Genomic DNA, 20940 nt, shown 5'->3' with positions numbered 1-20940 from the left:
TGATCTTGATTTTGTTTAGCAAAAAGCAGGATGGCAGAGGACCAAGAGTAAGATACCTTGAGAACATAATGAGTGAAATTAGCTATTTGGAAGTTGCTCTGCAACTGTTTTTTTCCCTCCTTTGAATAGTGTGTGTACGTGCATGAGCATCCATGGGTGCATAACTCAGCAGCCCTGGGCAAGGGGAAATGGGAAATTCACTGGGCTGTGGCAAAAGAAAAGAAGTTATGAGGGGTAGACAAATGCCTCTTGAGGTCCTCTCTTCCTCCCTGCCCATGGGCTGATGGACACTCTGGGATACAGCTTTGCTTTGCAGTGGGGATGGACTTGACATGAAATCTTTTCTTTATGGCTTCTCTTACCTTTTTAGCTTGCTGGTGATGGCTTGTGTCAGAAATTCTCACTGAGTGGGTCTCCCAGCTGCAAAAAGCCCCAGTTAGTGGCATTTCCTTAGTACAAAGCTTCAAGGTTTTGGGGAGCAACAAGAGAGAAACAGGCTTAAACCAAAATCAGAACATGTCTAAGCACTGAAATCCTCTGCCCTTGTTTTTCTTGGACACTGCAGTCTGTCTTTGTGGTAACAGTCATTAGGCAAAGCATTTGCAATAATTCATTTGATGCATTTTGTCCAATTTTACTTTTACTAATTGTACTAAAAGAGTGTTTGATGTCTCTGCATTTTGTTTTTTATATTCAAATCAGATCTGAAGCATTATGCCAGCATATTCCTGCCTGTTGGGGCTATGGATAAACTATTCACTCTGCCTATTTACCATTCAATAGTCATTCTTCCAACCCTGTGATTGGGAAACCATGTGATCTAATACTAATTTTGGTCCTTGGCTGACTCTCTGAAAAGCCTACAGAGAGGAAGAGAGATTTCCAGCTTTTCCTAGCAGCCTAACTCAGCAGGAGTCCTTCCATGAACTTGCTTTTCCAACCTCAACAATTCTGTGATCTGTGCTATCTCTAGAAAACTTTTCAACTAACGTTTTTATGAGCACAGACCTCTTATAAATATTTGAGGAAAACCAATAAAAAGGGTCACAAACTGAAGTAGTTTCATGGGCTTTGCTCACATCACTGAGCATTGGTATATGTTTTCCAAGCTGTGATGTTGATGGCTTTTCATCTGATTCATCTGATTTCCATATAATAAGAAAAAGGAATTGTTTTTCTCTAACTGTAGGCAATTGGATGAGCCATAAGTCAGAATTAAAATGTGATTATCTGTTACGAAGATCTCAGATTCCTTTCAAACTTTCATTATTTAAAATCCTTTTCTTGGTGACATTTCAATTCTCTGGAAATTATGTTCTAAATTGTACCTAACATGCTCACCACCCACATGTAACACATGCAATAAGCTTATAAGATAGAAGAGGTGAATGTTTCCATTTTAAATTTGATTTTTAATGAGATTTTGGAGTGTAGGGTGAGTATTTTGCTAAAATATATGGCAGAGATTGCACAGCAAGAGTCTAACAAGGCTTTCAATGGCAGTAATCTGCAATGTTATTTTTCTGCCATCTGGGTAAAATCCACCCTGTTCTCTTGAAAGCAGCGCAAAAGTTCTTTGCGTAGGAGAAGTGTACAGGGTCAGCAAAGCAGGAATCTCATCTCAAACCAGCCCTGAGCTGCTGCTGTGCTTGGTGCAGGGGGAAGGAGTGGCTGCTCAATGGGAGAGCCCCAGATTTTCCTCCTGGGTGTGGAAGGTGCTGGGTTTTTCCCACTTGGGTAAAAACTGTTTAGTAATATGAGTATAACCTATGGGGGCAGTAACAATGTGGAAGAGGGCACATTATGAATGGATTTTGCATTCATAGCCCTTGCAGCAGGGGTGAGCTGGATCCATGTAGAGCCTCATCCCTCCTGGTCCCTCCCTCCCTCCGGAGCCCCAGTGGTTCCCCACAGCTTTATCACCAGCACAGCAGGACTCAGCTCCTTACGCACTTTGGCACACTTTTCTCAAAAATTAAACCACATCCTCTTTTTCAGAAGAAAACATATGTTGAGGGGAAAAATAATTTAAAAATTAAATTGGATCAAAGTCTGATCTCTGTTGCTCTGGATTGACCCTGAAGTAACTCTGTGGGAGTGAAGCCAAGGGCTCCAGTTATTCCACCTTTCCTTAGTTGTAATAGAGCACAGAATCTGACCCGTTATCTACTGGGAAATGCATCATTGGTGGTGATTTTTGTCTCTCTAGAATCTCTTTCTGGAGAATAATTGTCTTCTTTACTTAGAGCATGTCTGAAAATCAGAGGTCTATAGATGACATACCCATAATCATAAAAGATTTATATAGAGATATTCCTTTCTCATTTCATTCCAGCAGCATAGCCTAAAACCTATTTCTATAGGCTTACAAATCTGGCTTCTGAAACCAGTATTTAATGCACTGTTCACTGCTAAGTCCTTATGGGATCTGGCAATATTGAAATTACACTATTCCCATATAGCAATTGCAGGCTTTCCAGCGGGCTGCGAGACTTCCTGGAAAGACCATACGGATTTCACTTGTCTTCACGTTAAGAAAGTATTCCCATTTTATACACCAGTGTCCAGATTCTCAGCAAGCCTCTGCTGTTTACAGCCACAAAATTTGTCAGCTCATATGTCTGAATGCTGTGATACCATAACAGTGGATGCGCTAGAAATTCCCCAAGCAGCTCTGTAGTTACATCTCCCGTGTCCAACAGACAGCTGCAGAATGTGCTCGTTACTGCACAGTTGTATTCAAAGAACTACTGCACCCCAAATATCACAAATGGTGCTGCAAAAGCATTGGGCTTGGTGTTTATTGACAAAAAACAGTTTGGGAGCTGTGGCTGGTGTAGGGAGGGACAGCTCTAGCTGGAAATTCCAGGGTCAGTGTCATGTCAGGAAAGCACGTAGGGACAAAGCTGGGATGAACTTGCCTGGGACATTATTTGTGTTAGTGTGACTCTCATAGCTGCTAGTGAAGATCAGAGTGCAGAAGTGTGCCAAGGCATCCCAGCCTTGCAGGAGGGCTGGGGGGAGCAGTAGGGGGTTGTTGGCTGCTGGGATGCGCAGAGGCAGGTCTGAGCCCACATTCCTGTGCTTTAAATCTTGGCTCTGAGGCAATCCTTCCTCGCTTCTAAATTTTAGAGCACGCTCATCTAGATTTTCTCCAAGCCTGTCTCTGATCCTCTGTCTATAAATAGCCTTTGCTTTTAGCAGCTTAAATTTAAAAAAAAAAAGGAAGGGGTATGTGCTTTGCTGTGGAGCTTGCAGAGCTCGCCTCTTCAAAACACTCTTGTTAGTGGGAAGGGGAGGAAGTAATGGGCGTTTGACTAAGTTAATGTACTTGGTGAACCATTGGAGAGCTGCCATCTCTCACTTCTAAATAAACGCCAACATTAATTTTTAAAGTTTAAATGCATATTTTGCACGTTTGCTCTCGGCTCTCCCGGGCTCTCTCCGAGGTGCAGGAGCCGGTGTGGCCGGGCCTCCCTGGGGACCTCCCCGTGGAGGAGCTGGGAACGGGTGCTGGGAGCTCCTCCGTTCCCATGGCATTTGCTGCGTGGGTGTAATTCCTTCCTTGCAGAGAAAGTCTTACCTGCTGCTTAACTCACTTAAAAAAAAAAAAAAAAAAAAAAAAGAAGAAGAAGATTTTGCATTTTCCCAGTGCTGTTTATTCCCTTCAGGCGATAAGAAACTGAACCCAAGCAGAGTCCATGTTACAGATATCAGCACAATGGCATCTTCTATAAATAGGGTCACTGTAGCTATGCCAGAGCTTTGCTGAGCAAAGATTTAATTTAATCAAGGTATCTCTTAGTGTCAAGGCCATCTGTTTAAAATTAGCACTATGATCTCTCTAGGCCCTCTTTAAAATTGTGATGGTCCAGAATCCGTATCCCTTGAAGGCTTTTGCCAGGCAAACAGCATCCAGATTGCTAAGGGGAAGGATGTTTTCCTAAGGCTGAAGCACTCTTTGGAAAGCTCGTAGGCAGGCGGTGAAAACAAATCAGTAACGAGGGAGTTGTGCCGTTCACTGGGGACTGCAGGGAGGAATTTGGCAAGAAGGAGGGCTATGGAGGGTAGTGCAGAAGCAGCAAGGTGTAAGCAAGCTGTTCCTTGGCACCAAAGCAGGAGGAAAGGTATTTCCAGATGGCAGTCAGAGGGACCAGCTGCACAGAGGAGAGGGAGCAGCCCTGAGTGTGGAGGATTCCCCTGGCTCTGGCTGAACCTCCAGCACAGCTGTGGCCACGAGAGAAGGGAAGGCAGCTGCCTCCACATGAGCTGCTGCCTTGGCTCTGCAAGCTGCAGGATTTGCAAGGTTTTCCCCCTGGGCAAGGTCTCACTGAGTAGGAGTGTTTAGCAGGCTGATGTTCATGTCCCCTCTCCCCTCCTCTTGCTGCATGGTGCAAGCCAAGGTCCCCAGAAGTGATGTCCAGCTGCCAGGTCTCATAACCTGAGTCCCTTCAGTCACCCCACCGAGGAGAACAAGAATCACACAGTGTTGATTTTATTGCCATGGCACTGTAACATATGAGCCTACCCAGGAACTGATTTCAGTATAGATTTGCTAATTTTTTTTTTTTTATTAAATGGACCTATAACACCCCCTGGGAATGTAGCAGTCAGTACATGAGCTTTCCCTTCTGTGAAAAGCAAACACTACTCCTTCCCAAAATCAACAGCCATATCAGTCCCCTTGGTCACCACAGTCATCTTCACCTCAGGGAGAAAAGCACACTGTGCTTGCAGTCATTTCATCCTGGTCTGCCTGGAGATGCTTCCCAGCCCCCACTGCACTCCCTCTGTGCCTGTCCTTTTCAAAATATCAGCAGAATTTAAAGGCAGAGCTTGCAGTAAAAAAGAGCTGTGTCTTAGCAAAAAGAGCACCTTTAATCACAGTTTACAATGGCAGCTTGCACAGTAAATAATCGTTGTCTTAAAATCATCTTGCTCCTGTTCAGTGCTCTCTCCTGTGACAGGAATGCCTCTCAAAAGGCAGGGCAATGACAGTGCTCCAGCTGGGAGATCCTCATCTTGGGACAAGCAGCAGAAGCCCACCTGCACCCCACAGTAATGTGAGCACAAGTTGTCTACATCTGGGGTCAAAGATTTAGTGGGCCAGTGCCACTAAACCATTGTTAATGTGTTTAGGCATTTTTTTAACTCATCTAGTTGAGAATTCCCTTCCTGACAATAAAACCATGTCCCCAGGCACATGGGTCAGGAGTTTCTGTCCAGCTTTGCATGATGGTACAAAGTGCCCTTTGGAAGCCTTTTGTCCCCAAAGTTTTCCTGAAGAAACTGCCTTCAGACTGGCCATCACTGCACAAAATGCTGCATTTTGGATGAAGCAGCATATCTGGTTTGTGTTGTTTTGGTGTAAAGACACAACCAGGCTGGGACAATGAGCCAGTGCCCACCTCAGCCCCATGCAGGCTTGTGCTGAGCAGAACCACCTCTGCTTTTCCCATTGCCATTCCCTGCCTTGGCTGAGCTGAGACATCTCCCTGAGCACTTGTCTGTTGTGATGCCTGCTGCAGTTTCTGGGAGGAGAGGCAGCATTAAATTCAGGATGAATTACCATATTTCTGTGGCTGATGGCACAAGGGACCTGCCCAGGGGAAGACAGGGCTGTGATGAACCCCTCTGACTCTTTGAGTCACCTCATTGAACTGCAAAGGCTGAATAAATTCCTTAGCCACGATGGAGTTTACCCCAATGACCCAAGGCTGCCAATGTTTTCCATTTGTCTTTCTGAACTTGCATTTTAATATTAGTCAAAGTCATTCTTAATTCCTTTCTTAAGCTAAAATGAAGATTATCATGACAAGTACGCACTAGCACTCCCCTAAAAGTAAGTATTTTATATAGCACCTTCAGATTAATATATATGCAAATGAGGTGTTACAGATTAATTAGTATGCAAATTAAGCCATGTGTTTTTCGTGTATACATATATCTTTCCAAGCCTACTGCCTGCTTGGGCTAGCAGGTAGCTGGTGTGCTTGTTTATGAGCTCATCTCTATTGCTCCATGGTAGCAGGGAAGGTGTGCATGTTATTTCACCTGATACAATACTGAAAGTTCTCATATTTTTCAAACTAAATTTTCTTGCCTGCAAATGTTTATAACTGAGCTGCTGAACACCAGCTAAGTTCATGTAGTTAGATTTCAAAATATCATCTTTCTCAAGTGAAATCATTATCAGGACACCATTTACTGAGTTCAACTCATCAAAATCTCTGCAAGATGACAGATTTACCCAGGTCATTATAACAGCAGCAGCAAAAGCTGCAGGCAGGTCGTTAGTAAGTGCAGGGAGGAAAACCCCTCATTATCAAACCTAAAGTGACTGGGCAGCAGCTGTTCCCAAAACAGCAGGCCAATGAAAAACAGTGGGAATGACGTGAGCAGCTGTGCTGGAGGTCCTGCATGAGAACCACTTCCTGCCTGGTTTCCCTTGGATGAGCAGGGACCAGATCCAGCTGGTGGCTCCTGGGAAAGCCCACCTGGGCCATAGGAGGTGCAAGGAGTAGAGCTGAGACCTCTGAGGATGACTGCTCTGAGAGGTGAATTTCCATCCCATTTGTCTTTCCCAAACTCCAGGTATTGTTCTCCACTCTACACGGGTTTGCCTCCTACTCATCCCCGAGAAATATGGAGCTTGGATGGAGATGTTAAAAGCTAGGAGCTGAAGGAGGGCATTCACAAGGTCTTCTTGTGGTCTGCAGAGCTGTCGTGGTATTCCCTGCGTCATTTTTTTCCTCTTTTCCAAAACAGCGTGGCTGGTCTCTGAGAGCATCTGGAGTAGCAGTCAGCTTTTCCAAAGCCTTTTTCCCCTGCTTTGCATCACTCAGTACACAAGCAAATGTGGGGCCAGTCTGGTGGGAGGCTTCAGTACAGCCAAGTGTAATGATGAGCCGTGGGGTGGACCAGCCTTCTGTTTAATTTAAGAACCTTTTCCCTGTGTTTTGAGCCCAACAGTGAAATCCCTGCATCCAGCTGCATTTCACTGACTCATTACTTCGTAGATCATCTCAATAATCTGATTCCAGAGCTCCCACACTCTATTCCCACTTCTCCAACCATCAGCCAAGTGAGCTGGGTTAAATTTCTTGCAGCACAGAGGGGACTGGAATAGGCTACGCAAGACCTAATTAGCAGTCTTTTCCCTTTACAGCATATTGAAGTTTTCTAGGCATCGAGCCATATTTTTTCATAGCCTTCTCTTTCCCTCCCTCGCTCTTTTTTTTTTTTTTTTTTGGTAGCTTCTAATTTTTTATTAAAGGATAACAGCATTATTGACAGTACAAGATACTTTCTTACATGCTGCTAAGCAATAAAAAGGAAAATGTCAGATATACAAGATAAGAGAAAAGTGGAGCTAAGGCAGTCAGGCACATTACAGGAGCTATGCTTACAGCCATAATAAAACTATACCAGTAATTTGCTTTTAGCCAGTCTTGGGGCTTTCCCCCAAAGACATTCAGTATTTCCTGTCTTGGGGCTTTCCTCCAAACACATTCAGTATTACCTGCCTTGGACAAGCAATAAAACTTCCCAATTCTCTTTGTTGTTTCAGAAGTGGGACTCTTTGGCTTGAATTTCCTGCTGCTGAGGTTGTTCCCTAGAAAAGTGGAATCATCTCTTTCTGCCCTCAGGTGAACAGCAATTAAAACTTGCTTGGGCACATGGTGTGTGTTCAGCTGGAGTGGAATCGCTGTGATTTCCCTGGAAACCAGAGGGAAACCCTGGGTATTGCACTGTGAACCTTTTAAAGGTCTATGTTTTGGTCTTTCGAGCTGGTCACTGAGCCTGTATGGTCTGTGTGGTTCAGGGGTAGCTGTTGGAGTGAGGTTGTTCAATAGTTGGTTCTTTGCCACGGAGCTTTTCCCTTTCCCTGAGTGTGCTGAAGATGAGTGACTGTGGGAGGTTCAGCTTCATGCCCTTCACCTACCTCATGTGAGGCTTTAATTCTCCTCTTGCAGCCTTAATGGGTGCCCTGGGCAGCCAGGTTAGATGTTTTTCCACAGTCCCAATCAGTGTTTCGTGCCTCCCACCAAAATGACCCAGGCAGGCTCACCTTGAAGTGTCAGTGGTGTATTGGGCCATTTCCAACTCCTGTCTATAAAACTGGACCTTCCTCTTAGAGATTTGATTAAGCTCCCACTGAATTCAGTGGGAATTCAGCAAAACTGATAATAAAATCTGTTGGAGCAGGTCACGTGGTAACAAGTGTTGGATTTTAATTTATTATAATAATATCAATGCTAATGCTGGCTTTGCAATGAACCCCTGGAATGCTGGCATACAAAAGAGGTAAAAAGGAGCAGTAAAAAAAATGCTATTAATTCAGAGACAGATATATTTATTTCAAGTAGATTATTCTTAGAAACACTCATAGCATTATTTACAAGAATATTTTAAAAATTGCAGTGCTACAAAACTGAGATTCATCACTGAGGTAAAACATTTCATTATTATTTCTCAAATCAATTCCCCCAGCAGAATATGAATTACAGGATTTCAGCCAGCCTTTTCAAGAAACCTCTTTTAAAAATTTACATAGCTTATAACAGATTGCCAGAAATATTGCAAGCAGCCATTAATTTACTCCTAGCCAATTAAAGCCTGTGCTAACACATGCACTGATATGCACACACTTGTTCCTAATTTTTCTTCTGCAGTTAAGCATGAACAAAAAGACATGCCTTAGAACTAAAAAGAATTCGAAGGCATTTTCATACTTTCTTTTTTCAGGCTCAAGGGCAAACGTGCCTTTGATAAATATCATGCTGTTTTTTTTTTCTTCCAATGAAGAAACATCTTTACAAATCACTATATTTTTTTTTTCTGTTGTTGATTGGCAGGCAGATTTGCAAGCAGCAGCATACCCTCCAAAACAATGTCTCCTTGAGCTTTTAAGTTTAAATTGTTAGGGTTTTTAATTGAATTAATTTCTTACAGCTACTAGGTTGAAGAAAGACATGAAACAGAGGGATTTGGGCTTTTTTATATTACTGAACTGACAAGATGATTTACAAAAATGCTGGCAATCACCAATGTTCTCAAAGGAGTGCTTTGTGTAAGCCCCTTTATTTGCTCTTTTTTTTAGTGGGGATGGTGCTACTTTAGTTAAATGCCATCACTTAGTAGTAATCTACATACCCAAGAGGTTGGTGCAATGAACTTTTATCAACCATGATATCAACTTCCTAAGTAGGCACAGGCACTGATCCCTTGTCTGTGGTGACCAGTGACAGGAGCTGAGGGAATGTCATGGAGCTGTGTCAGGGGGACTTTGAGTTGGATATTAGGGAAAGATTCTTCACCCAGAGGGTGGCTGAGCACTGAACGGGCTCCCCAGGGAAGTGGTCACAGCCCCAAGACTGACAGAGCTCAAGAAACATTTGGAAAATGCTCTCAGGAACATGGTGTGATTCCAGGGGTGGAGTGCAGGGCCAGGGGTTGGAGTGATGGTCTTTGACTGTGAGTCTATGAACTGTGTCTGCAGGCTGGGAATTTTTTACATAGCTGTGAGAAAGAAGGGATTGCAAGGAAAAACATCTGCATGTCCCACTGAGTGTCTGGGGTGCATGTGGTTTGTTCCATGAGCATCTCAGGGTGCATCCTGGTACCTGTGGAGCTGAAATTCCCCTGGTCCACCTGCAGCCAGCCTGAAAGAGCCTTGGCTTGCCCTGCAGTTCAGGCAAGGGGTTCATATCAGGGTCTCCAGTTCATGACAGAGCTGTAGGAGTGCATGAAAGCTCGCATGGCCATTGAGGCTTCATCCTTCATACTCACTCTCCTCGCCAAGGAAAAGTCAGAATGAAAATTGCTCTGTAAAGCTGTGGTCACCCCTGAGAATTATCCATCTGAGCTGCTGGCTGTGTTCCACAGGGCAAGAACTGGAGCTAAGCATTTTCCAAATTATAACAAAACCCAAGGAAGACAGATGAGGTTTAAAACATTGTGATCCAGGCTGTGAACTTCCCACTGTGTTTCAGCTCAAGCTATAATATGATGATCAGCATAAAAAGGCTTGAAATGCTGAATGTACAATGGAAATACTGCCTTTTGCACACTACTAAACCTGGAGGTGTTCACACACTCATAAACTGGTACAATTAAAAGCGTCACAAGCCTTTTAGGTAGGCACCATGATTATTTTTCCTTCTTCTGTGACAAGGCTTGTCACCCTTCCACATCTATTAGTATTACAAATTTCAATAGCAAAAAGAAAATCAATTCCACTTGAATATTATTTTTGATGGCTGGTCTGACTCTTCTGATGGGCCCAAACAAAAGACTCCAGTTTAATGTGTGTGTATTTTGAGCTGTGCCCCTTGCTGACCCTCCAGTTTAATTTCCGTCCTGCAGATGAGATGAATGAAGCGTGAAACAGGTCATATCTCAAAACACTGACACATGGGTTACAGACAGAACTCACAGGCAGGAGAGGCAGCCAGCTTGTAGATTAAATCAAAGCAGTTCTGAATAGATGGGAGGTCAGCGAGGGCCAGCTTTGACATTTGATAGGACCTTGTGATCAATCAACCCCTTGGGTCTCACAGATTTCTTGATGACAACATGCCTTAAAATAATAAATAAATAAATAAATAGACAAACAAACCTAAATGCAGCTATGAGAGGACCTCTGGATTGTGTAAACTATAAGGATTAATTATTATCAGAGATGATAATAGCAGGAGTTCTTTAAAACAGCCAGCATGGAAGTTAGTGCTTTTTAATTGCCAGCATTTTCTCTACTTGCAGTGGTAATAATTTTTTGCATGGTGTGTATTATATCACTAAGATTTTGGTAATAATCCAAAGGCATGATAGCAAATCCTGGTTGTTTATGGCACTTGGGAGTAATCAGGAGTCCCTGATTAAAAACCTCCGATTACATTGAAAGGAAGGATGAAGTGATATCCTGGCCCCTGATGAAATTTATCCCCTGCTGAGTCATTCCTGCCAGGATGATTTATCTGGAGGGAGTAGGAACATCTCTGAGAAGCAAATGTTTGGCTTTTGGCATGGACCATATTACAAGAAAATCAGCAATTTTTCCCACAGGAGGAAGCTCCTCACTGTCTGTGGACTTTGCCACATTAACACACGTGGTCATTAAAGCTTGTTAGAGGAGTATTTGCACCACATCAGACCTGGTTTTGCCCCTCTGCTGTACATGAGAATTTTCCTACAGGCAGACCCCAATGGAAAATCATTAATTTCAGTGGTTTTGGAGACAGAGTTAAACTTTCAAGGAGAATATGCAGCCTAGGAGTGTTTGTCATGACCAAATGGAGCTGTGCTCTCACAAGGCTTCAGGAAGATTGTTTCAGTTGTATTTTTCTGTCACTTAAAAAAATAAATGATGTGGTTTCTTACTCCCCTTCCTTGCTTCATGCAAGAATTGGAAATACAGGATCTATTTCTGGGGTTGGCTGTGGAATCTCATTAGAGATCATGGTGAAAATATTGTTTTTCAAGAAAATATTAAATTCACAAAAGACTGCCAGAAATTTCTTTTTGGAACATAAAAGAAAAATAGATGCAAAAGCCTTATTTGATGTCAGGGGATGGGCTGTAATGAAATGGAGAAGAGCTGATGGGGAAAGCAGGATTTGGAAGTTGGTTTAGAGAACAGTGAATTTCCCCAATGAGCCACAAACTTCCCTGTGTGGTCTTAGCCTCTAGCTCAAGGTTCATAGGCTAGGGCTAACATTTCCTTACCTTGGGGGATAAATTCCTTTCATCCACAACAATATAAAGACAGTAGGTACTGCAGTGATGGAGAAGCTTGTAAGTAACTTGACAGGAGAGTAATGGGCCTGTGTTTCATTGTTCTGCTAAGTGAGACTCCCTGGGCATTCCCAGACACACACTTCCAGGAGAAATGAGAACACCAGAAGCTGTTTGCTGAGCTGTGATCCCAGGGACACTGGCTGGGTGGGCAGTGCCCTGCAGGGCTGGGCAGAACCCATGAACTGGGCAGTGACCATCAGGTGTTAACTCTCACAAGAAAACACTGATAATGAGAAAGCAGGAGAAGGGATTTTGCTAATGATAGCTGACAAAATGGAGCTAGAGACTCCCGAGTTCCCCTTCTACCTCACCATTCCATCTCTTTTTGACTCTGCACAGCTCTAGTTCTCTGTGCTTTGGAGAGTCATGTCAGGAGACTCTTGGAAATGAGGTCCATTTGCATGACTGCCATGCACCCAGTCTGTGCCAGTCTCACCTCAAAAGGTTCAACACCAGGATGTTCATACAGGATGGTGAATTATTAGGGTTACATGCAAGCACTGCCTACAGCTGATGAAGAATAAATTAAAATGATGCTGTAAATTAGCAACTTACATATATTTCAGTCACAGAATCATAGAAATGTGCTAAATTGAAAGGGCCCCATCAGGATCACTGAGTCCAACTCATGGCCCTATGCAGGACACTATGATAATCACACTGTGTGATGTCCTCCCTTCTTTATACCTATTTCTTTTACTGGAGCCCCTCAGCCTACCTCACCCACACAATGTGCTGTTGGACTCTTCCCTAGTGCTTACCAATCTCTTTTCTCTATGATAATCCACATCCTTCTTGTTTTCATCAGTCATTCCAGTACAATGATTTTTAAATGGCTATTTTTTTTCATCAGGGCACCCCAAATCAACACTAGCTCTGTGCTTGGGAAGAAGAGGAAGGTATCAAGGTTATTGAAATCACCAAAATACCAAATATCTATTCCCTGTGAAGAACCCAGGTTCGGTTTGCATGAAGAACTCAAAGCAAATGCTGTTCATTTAATAAGAAATGCATACAGGGACTGCTGCTTGTGATCAGTGATTTGGTAATGTTTGTGAGAGCCTTGCAGCAAGAGCCTATTTTAAGCTAGAAGGATTATCCTGGCAGAGGGACAGAGCACCCTTGGCTGGGACAAAAGCCCCAGAGCAGCCAGCCCTGGATTGGAGCTTAACCACTGCTTCAGCTGAGGCTCTGAAACAGCTCAGAAAGAATCTGGTTAAATACAATCTGTAGCTGGATTTTCTTGCTTTATTTCACTTTATAGGAGCCCTTCTCTCAGTTTTATATTTGACAGCTTAACTCTTTGCCCACTGGAATAGTGGGCTGTCTTCCTTTCCAAGCTGGCAATGGTGTGCAGAGGTAAATGCAGCATTTCCCATGGCTTTACTCCCCAGAGGATTTCCAAGGAAAGCAAGGATCAGCACTGCAGGCAGATCCTCAGGGAACCTCTGTTCAAGGGCAGAGCAGGGACTGGGGGTGGGGGTGTGCAGGAACTGTGGATCCTTTCCTGCAAAGCTAAAAGAATCAGCTGGTAGAGGGCAAATGCTAAGACCTGGGAACAGCTTTTGCTAGGGAATAGTGTTACTGTCTCCTGGAAGGCCAGGGATGTGCAAAGACATGCCCCAGCAATAGGAACCTCTCTTGTGTCACAATAGCAAGGTCCTTGAGCTGCTCGCTGCAACACTTGTGCCTCTTTGCAGCTCTTGGTTTTTCTACTGGAAAGCCTGAGGCATTTAATATGTTGGCTCCCAATACTGTCCTTTGCTCTCCTCAGGCTTCAGGAGATGAGCTCTGGCATTAAAAGTGAGCAGTGTGAGCTGCCTGCAGGCTCCTCAAATGCCCCCTTCTTCCATAAATCCCCAGTCCACCCCATCTGCAGACACTGCTACTAAAACTCTTTTCATTTTTAGGGATCTATGAGAAGCAAGTTTTCTTGAAACCATTACATATTCTGTTCTTATTCCAAGTGCTGGCTTTGATAGCTAAAGGGCAGCAACCAGAAGATATTTTGAATTCCTTCCAGTGGAGGGAGGAGCAGATGCAGGCCTGATGTGATGGAATACTACATTTGGTGCATACACATGCCTGCATCAAGTGCTAGCAGGGAGGTACAAGACTCCCCAAAACCTTTAGGACACCCTTTTCCCACACTCCCCCCCAGTCCCCAGTATGTCTGTGCCTGGTGTAAAATCCACCTCTTGCCTGCCTCATTGTAAGGAGCTGTAAAATACAAAACCCACTCTTTAGATGAAGTCTAATGTTGATAGATGCAGGAAGACATGAGACAGGAGAAAAAGAAACTGGTGGAGTTGATCTTTATTGCTATGGTTTAGCAAAATATGTCTGAGGGAAGCAAGAATGGTCCTTTTGAATAATTTCTTGCATTTATTATACAGCCTGTGGGAGAGAGGAATGCTTGAGGCAAGCATGCTGCACAATTTCTTGTAACAGTGCCTGCTCTGTCTATATGTGCTGGAGAGCTTGCTCGTGTAGGAGAGCACAATGTGATTAGAGCCATTTCTCTCCTCCCTGAGATCTGTCCTTTCTGAAAGCGTCTTTTGACTTGAGCACCTGGTCTGAGATAAACCAATTTGTCACCACGATGTTTGATCTTCCACTGTGAGGAAGGACAATTTTGGCAAAAGGTGCTTATTCAGATAGCAGAATCACTATTTAGGAGTTTGGTTTAACCCTTGAGGTACTGAATTTTGCTCTTTTTTTTTTTTTTTTTTTTTTTGGATTAAGCAAACATTTGCAGTACATGTATCATGGAGCCGTGGATTTCCAACCATGTAGCCATGTGTTTGTTACATCTCTGTTTTGTTTTTTGGGGTCTTTTTTTTACCTGCACAATCATGAAAATTAGGAGGCAATTGAAATGCTGTAGGAGGAATTAAAAATAGGATCAATACATTATTAGTTACACAATCATTTATCTGGGACGTTTCTGCCCCATTTTTTAATTTTAAAAAAATCTTACTCTCTACTATTCAAAGACTTCCTAGGCTCTACAGAACACTATTTCTCCACTTTTATTCACAGTCTGAAAAGGAAATGCCACTGCAAGCTGCCATGTTTTTCACGCTTCATTATTGTACATTTTCTAGTACGTAATGAACTATCCCCATGAAAATTTGCAGTGAATTGTCTTGTAATTGCCTAGATATGAGGGAAAATGTGGTTAGAGTAAAATAACATTAATGTTAAAAATAGGAAAATTGCAGTTAATCCATGTGAAGAGAAATAATGCATCTCATCACAGAAAGAAGCAAGGGTGCTGGTGGAAATGGAGAGTTCGGCATACCTTTGGGATGTGGCCTTGGTGGAGGAAGGGCATAGCAAAGGCATTATCACAGGGGCACATCTGCCCAGTGGCCATGGGGAACCTGCTCGAGATGCCACTTCTATCCTTCAGGCCTCTGCATAAGAAAGACATTAGGTAGTAGAAGTAAAATCTGAAAACCTCATGGGCATTATGGGGAGATGGAATGGTTAATTTGTGAAAAATCCCACAGCAGGGCCAAAAAAGGAATTAGGAAGGGGTATCCTAGAAGTGCCTTTAGAAAAATAAGGGTAATTTTAAGAAAGATACAGAAAATACAGATGTAAATACAAACATGAAGACAAATGTGCAGTCCACAGGGAGGTGATCTTTGTGCTGCGGGATTTTACAATTTGGACTGGAGAAAACTCCAGGGGCTGTCACTAAGAAGCAAATCATTTGCCTAACAGTGAGCAGGACTGAGTGATCTAATAAAGCTTTTCCGTTCCTCGTGTCTGGGGCTGGGAAATTAATGCTGGATGTGGTGCCAAACTATGTATGTTAAATGTGTCTCTGTCAGCGTTGGGTAGAAGTTAATTTCCTATGATGATGATCGCACAGTCCGTACCACACTGTACCAAAGGAAAGGCAGGCACTTAACCTGGGAGCAGGGAATGTTTATTTCATGCTTGCCTTGGGGTAAGAACTAATGGTGAATCTTGTAGGAACAGCATGCTAGATACCATCTTGTCTTTTATTTAAGTGTACTGATTTATCTCCTACGGGAGGTGGTGGAGTCCCTATCAGCTCGTGAGTCATTTAAAACTGGAACGAACAAAGCGCTCATGAATAGACTCTGGGGAGCAATCATGAACTGCTTGGGGATGGACAAGATTAAATACCAGGTTTTTATCCAACTATCGTGCTGCAGATATGGAGCATTAATCGCTCGGGTGAGAGCAGGGCGCTGAAGTGAGAGGCTGGTGGCCCCTGGCTAGGGTCTCACCCCATCTCAGTGTGCAGCGGCAAAGAAAGTCCCACCACGCTCCCTGCTACACAGCATTTAAAACCAAAACCTCACAGAGCATTCCTCAGGTATGTGCAGTAAACACACTCAGGGTGTGGAGCTGTGTGTGCGCTTGTTGTGACCCCACATCCACGTTCCTGGTGCTTCTCCCACCCTCGCTCCGCCACGGCACGAGGCAGCGCTGGGGGAAAAGCTGCAGAGAAAGTGCCTGTTTGTCACATGTCTACAGGGCGTGAAGCTTCCCAGCCATAAATACACAGGGCTGTCAGCGTGACAAGATAATTACTTTATTGGTGAGTTTTCAAGAAAAATGTGGGCCAAAACTTCCTTGTTCTACTCATCAGAGAAACTTCATTGAATTTAAAATCACCATTCTTCCAAGTGAAACAGATTTGGCCCTAAATCACAATTCATCAGTTGCTGGCACCCTGCAATTTAAATCTTTTCCGCAACAAGGAAATAAATCTTTTAAAAAGTATATTAAAATCAGTATTGATTATTCCAAGCAGGAGTGCTGCATTCAGAGCTATAAGTCTTTTTTTTTTTTTTTTTAGGATCCCAAGTTAAAATATTTCAGCAAAACTGCTGTATATAAAAAAAAAAAAAAAAATCACTATGGTTTAATCATGTGGTAAATTGCTAGGATTTTTGTATGTGGAATTTATAGGGCACCATTTCTTTTAGATTAAATGGGAATGTTCCTGATTTAGCTCGGATTACTCATCTACAGATGGGGTTAATGCCATGTGTCTCTTTGGGGATGTATCTTCTTAAGTAATGATGTCCTTATTGTGAGCTCTATGGATCCGTTGTCAAGACGTCTTTAAATATATCCTGGATGGCACATGGAGGTACCAGTAAATTATATGTTGAATTAACAGGTAATTCAATCCACCTTGGTGTTAATCTTATTGCAAAATAACAAGCTACATAAAAGCCATTTAAGTGCAATTTAAAAAAGGAAAAAGCTCTATGAGATATAATCTCTTTAATCGAAAACAGATTTTGTTCAATTACTTTTAGTCTCCTCTGTAAAAACAGTGAGGCCACATCCACTGTATCTCCAGAGATGCTGTGTCTGTGCAGCTGGGCACAGGAATTGGTCTGAGGTGCCACCAAGGCAAACTTGTGCTCCACCACCATGGGGGATGGAGTAGGGCTGGAAAAGCAGCTGTTCCTCTGCTCCCTGACCACCTCCCTGGCCTGCCTGATGTGCCTGGAACAGTGCTGTGTCCAGGGCTGATATAACCTGCACCCTGCTCCTGACGTGTCACCTTTGGAGATGTGGGGCACCAGGTGTGAAAATTTCACAGGTGTGAAAATGCTCCTCAGCGCTTCCGGCGAGGAAGGCGCGGGGTGGGGGTGAGCAGTGCGGTCTCCTCGGGTGGCACCTCCTCTGCTGGGGCTGTTTCTTTATGGGAGGGAGGGCACCAATAAACTCCAGTGTTTTCAGTCCCAGGAACATCTCACACTTTGCTGCAGAGCTCACGTCCTTCCCTTCTGCTCCTTGGGGATCTGTGGTTGAGGGGCCAAAGCAAGGCACTTTGCAAGGGTTTGCACCAGCACTGAGCAAATTATAACCCTCAGAAACAAGCTCCTTTTGCTTTCTCCTTTGTAATTTTTGGGCTCATCAGCGATGCAAAATTATTTGCTCATCCACTAAAAAAATGCCATTCCATTGCATGAATAATTGCTTGGTTTTCTGAGAAGTATGCACTGTTTTGGTTAATTTTCAGGCTGCCTGGTTTGTTTCTGCTGCCAGCAAAAGGCTTCTCAGCTTCTGCTGGCCTCCTGCTCCGCTGCCATGCATTCCTAAAATTAGTAGAAGAATTACAGGTTTCACATCTTTAAGTCAATTACAGGATTCAGAAATGTGTTTTTTCCCCATGAGTGAAGAGCTTCCTGTTTGTGAGTGCACACTGTGGGGGCCTCATGGCAGGTTAATTTGAATGGTTGAAATTTAGAATTAATTCCTGGAAAAAGAGCTTTATTCTTGGAAATGCTCTGTGCTATGTACTCCCCTCTTGGAACAATTTTCAGACCATCCTGTCATAACCTAGCAGCCAGCAGATGGGAAATTCAGAGCCTAGCAATCCCTTTCATTCATTCCACTGTTTTTCTGTACATAGACAGTGTTAATACTGTTTAGAGGTTTGGGGTTTTTTGGTTTTTGTTATTGGTTTTTTTTTTTTTTTTTTGGTTTTGTTTTTTTTTGGGGTTTTTTTTTTGTTTTGTTTTTTTTTCCTCAGAGGGATATGGAATCCCTTTCTGAGAAGTGGCTACAGAAATACCTCAGTGTGAGCCTGCAGCAGGACTGTACAAGCAAAGGTATCTCAGTTTGAAATCATGGGCCTAAAAATGCAGCTGTGGTCAAGTCTTGCTACACTCAATTTGTTCAGCAGAGGAATTAGTGATCACTGGTATTCCTTGCCCACAGAATTTCATTCACCAGGGAAGATGGACAGCTGTGTTAGCTTACACACAGGTATGGAGATCCATGTTAGGCCACCACGCTCTCTGGGACATAAGGTGTGATTAACATGAGCATAAATGAACAACAAACTGTTTTTTTTGAGCAGTCATGACTGCAGAAGTCCCCCAAGAACTGTGTGCAAATCATGTTTCTTTTTGTTCAGCAAAAAAAAGAGGTGAGCACTAAAGAAGCATTCCTAGCCCCCAAACCTGTTCCTCCTGACCACTGTACTGCCATGAGCTAAATCCTGCCTTTGGATCCCATTAAATGCTGTATTCCCTAAGGAATAAGGTATAGAAATTGCAGCCACAGAAGGGAATAGCAACAGTAAGTTTGTTATTATAACTTTGCTCCTTCTAACTTCTGGCTCATGGAAAGGCTGAAGTGACACATGATATGTGTCAGCACAGTGTTTGCAGCTGCTCCAACAGCTCACAGGAGGCTTCTCAGGGCTGCCATCCCCTTGCACAGCCCTGCACACACAGGATCTGTGCCTTTGCCCTGTCCTTGCAGCACCCTGCAGCTCACAGCTCAGTGGGACAGCCCGGACCCCCACTCTGCTCCCCTGCCACGGGGACATGGTCACCGTGTCCTTCAGGTGGCCTGCAGAGCACACCTATGGCACCTGAGCAGCCAGACAGAGCACGAGTGGGGTGAGAATGAGCTGTACTGTCTCTGTCCAGAGGAAAATCTGTTTTGTGAATACAGCTCTGCACAACAGATAAGGCTTCTCAGATGAAAAACTGCTTCCCCTTCCCGGCGGAGTCTAAAATTTCTTCTGATGGTGATGACGCCTTGAACAATGACAACCTTCATTCATCTCCTCTGGCCAGGAGAGAGCTGAGAGTTCAGGTTTTAAGCTCTTTCACAGCGCTGAAGGCACATAAAAGCCTCTCATCACTGTTCAAACACAGTCCTCCATTAGGAGTTATTTAAGCAGGAACTGCTTTCCCTGCTCCAAAGCTCTTTGTGTGAAATCCTTCCAGCACCGCGTGTGGCATCAGCCGGCAGCTGATCCGGTGTTTGCTGTGCTGGACACTCCAGTAATGGATAGTTAATTAACCCAATCCATCAGTCAGTCCCTTTCCAAGGCTGCAGTGATGATTTTAAAGCCTAAATGTCATATCTCCTTTCTACCTTTGTGTCATTGTCATATGTTAAAAAAAAAAAAAAATAAATGATATTAGAGGCCCCTTTTGATTACTACAATTTTTCTTCACATGCTTCATTTGCTGAGCCATTCTTATCAACCAAGTCATCTCTATTTGGCAAACTGTCCAAGACTCTGGGCTTGCCCTTCTGGCAAAATGTTGTTTGATCCCACATTTGTTTTCATCTTTTGCCTCAGTATCTTTGTTATTTTCCCAAAAAGCTAAAATTACACAAAACAAACAAAAAAAGAAAAGTAGATTTGGAGATTTAGTTTTAGTTGCCAAGAGTGCATTTGTTTCTCCTTAAGAGCTCTTTTGGAAATGAAAATAATAACCTTTTCCTGCAAAGAAGGTACTTCTTTTCTGTTGGAACTAAGACAAGAAGAATGGTCTTACAATTAAGGTGATTTTGAGCAAAGTTTACTTCATGCCTGGCTTGTCCCAGCCTTCTTGTGTGACCTTGGATATATCCCCCAACTCCTGACCATTCTTCTCTCACAAAGGTATTGGCCAATTAAAGATCAGGTTTTCAAAAAAGATAAGTATCTTTGTTTTTCTGACTCCATCTGCAGAGGCTGGGTAGGCCAGCATCTCTGAAAATGAAGCCCCATTACAGAAATTTGCTGTGCAGGGAGGCATCCAAATATGCAGGCACACAGAATAAATAGTTGCTTTTGAAAATCTTGGCCAACACCCACGAACACTTGTAAAGTACTTTAACATCCAAATGTTGAAGAATGGAGAATGATTTAAATGTTTTGAAGTTATTCCCAGGACTAGAAATTTGCAGTATTGTGTCACAAAAAGGAAAAATTTAATACAGCAGATGTAATGAGGAAATTCTCAGAAGTTCAGGGAAAAAAATGATATTTTCCTAAAATGCTGTTGATTTGCTTTAGTTTGGTCTGGTTCCCTTCTTTCAAGATGACATAAATCTGAGCAAAGAAGCTTTCCTGGGAGCTGAGCAGATGCCTGCTGAATCATGGAATTTAACTCTTTCTTGGCAGCCTGCAGGCAGCACACATCCATTGCTCTGAAGGGTACAAGTCTGGGGACAATTCACTGATCTACACCCCATGAGGGCCTGGCCTGTGACATGTCCATCTGCTTGTTGTCTCTTCTGCAGGCTGATGTCCAGCCTTTGCAGTGGGGACAGCCCCTCCTGCCCTCCCAAGGGTGCTCCTGCAGGTGCCTCCCAGCACACCTGAGCAGGGGGCCCCTGCTCCAG

The sequence above is a fragment of the Vidua macroura genome, chromosome 10 (assembly GCF_024509145.1).
Source record: "Vidua macroura isolate BioBank_ID:100142 chromosome 10, ASM2450914v1, whole genome shotgun sequence".
Lineage (NCBI taxonomy): Eukaryota > Metazoa > Chordata > Aves > Passeriformes > Viduidae > Vidua > Vidua macroura.
The sequence above is the reverse complement of the archived record's forward strand: the minus strand, read 5'-3'. Positions refer to the sequence as shown.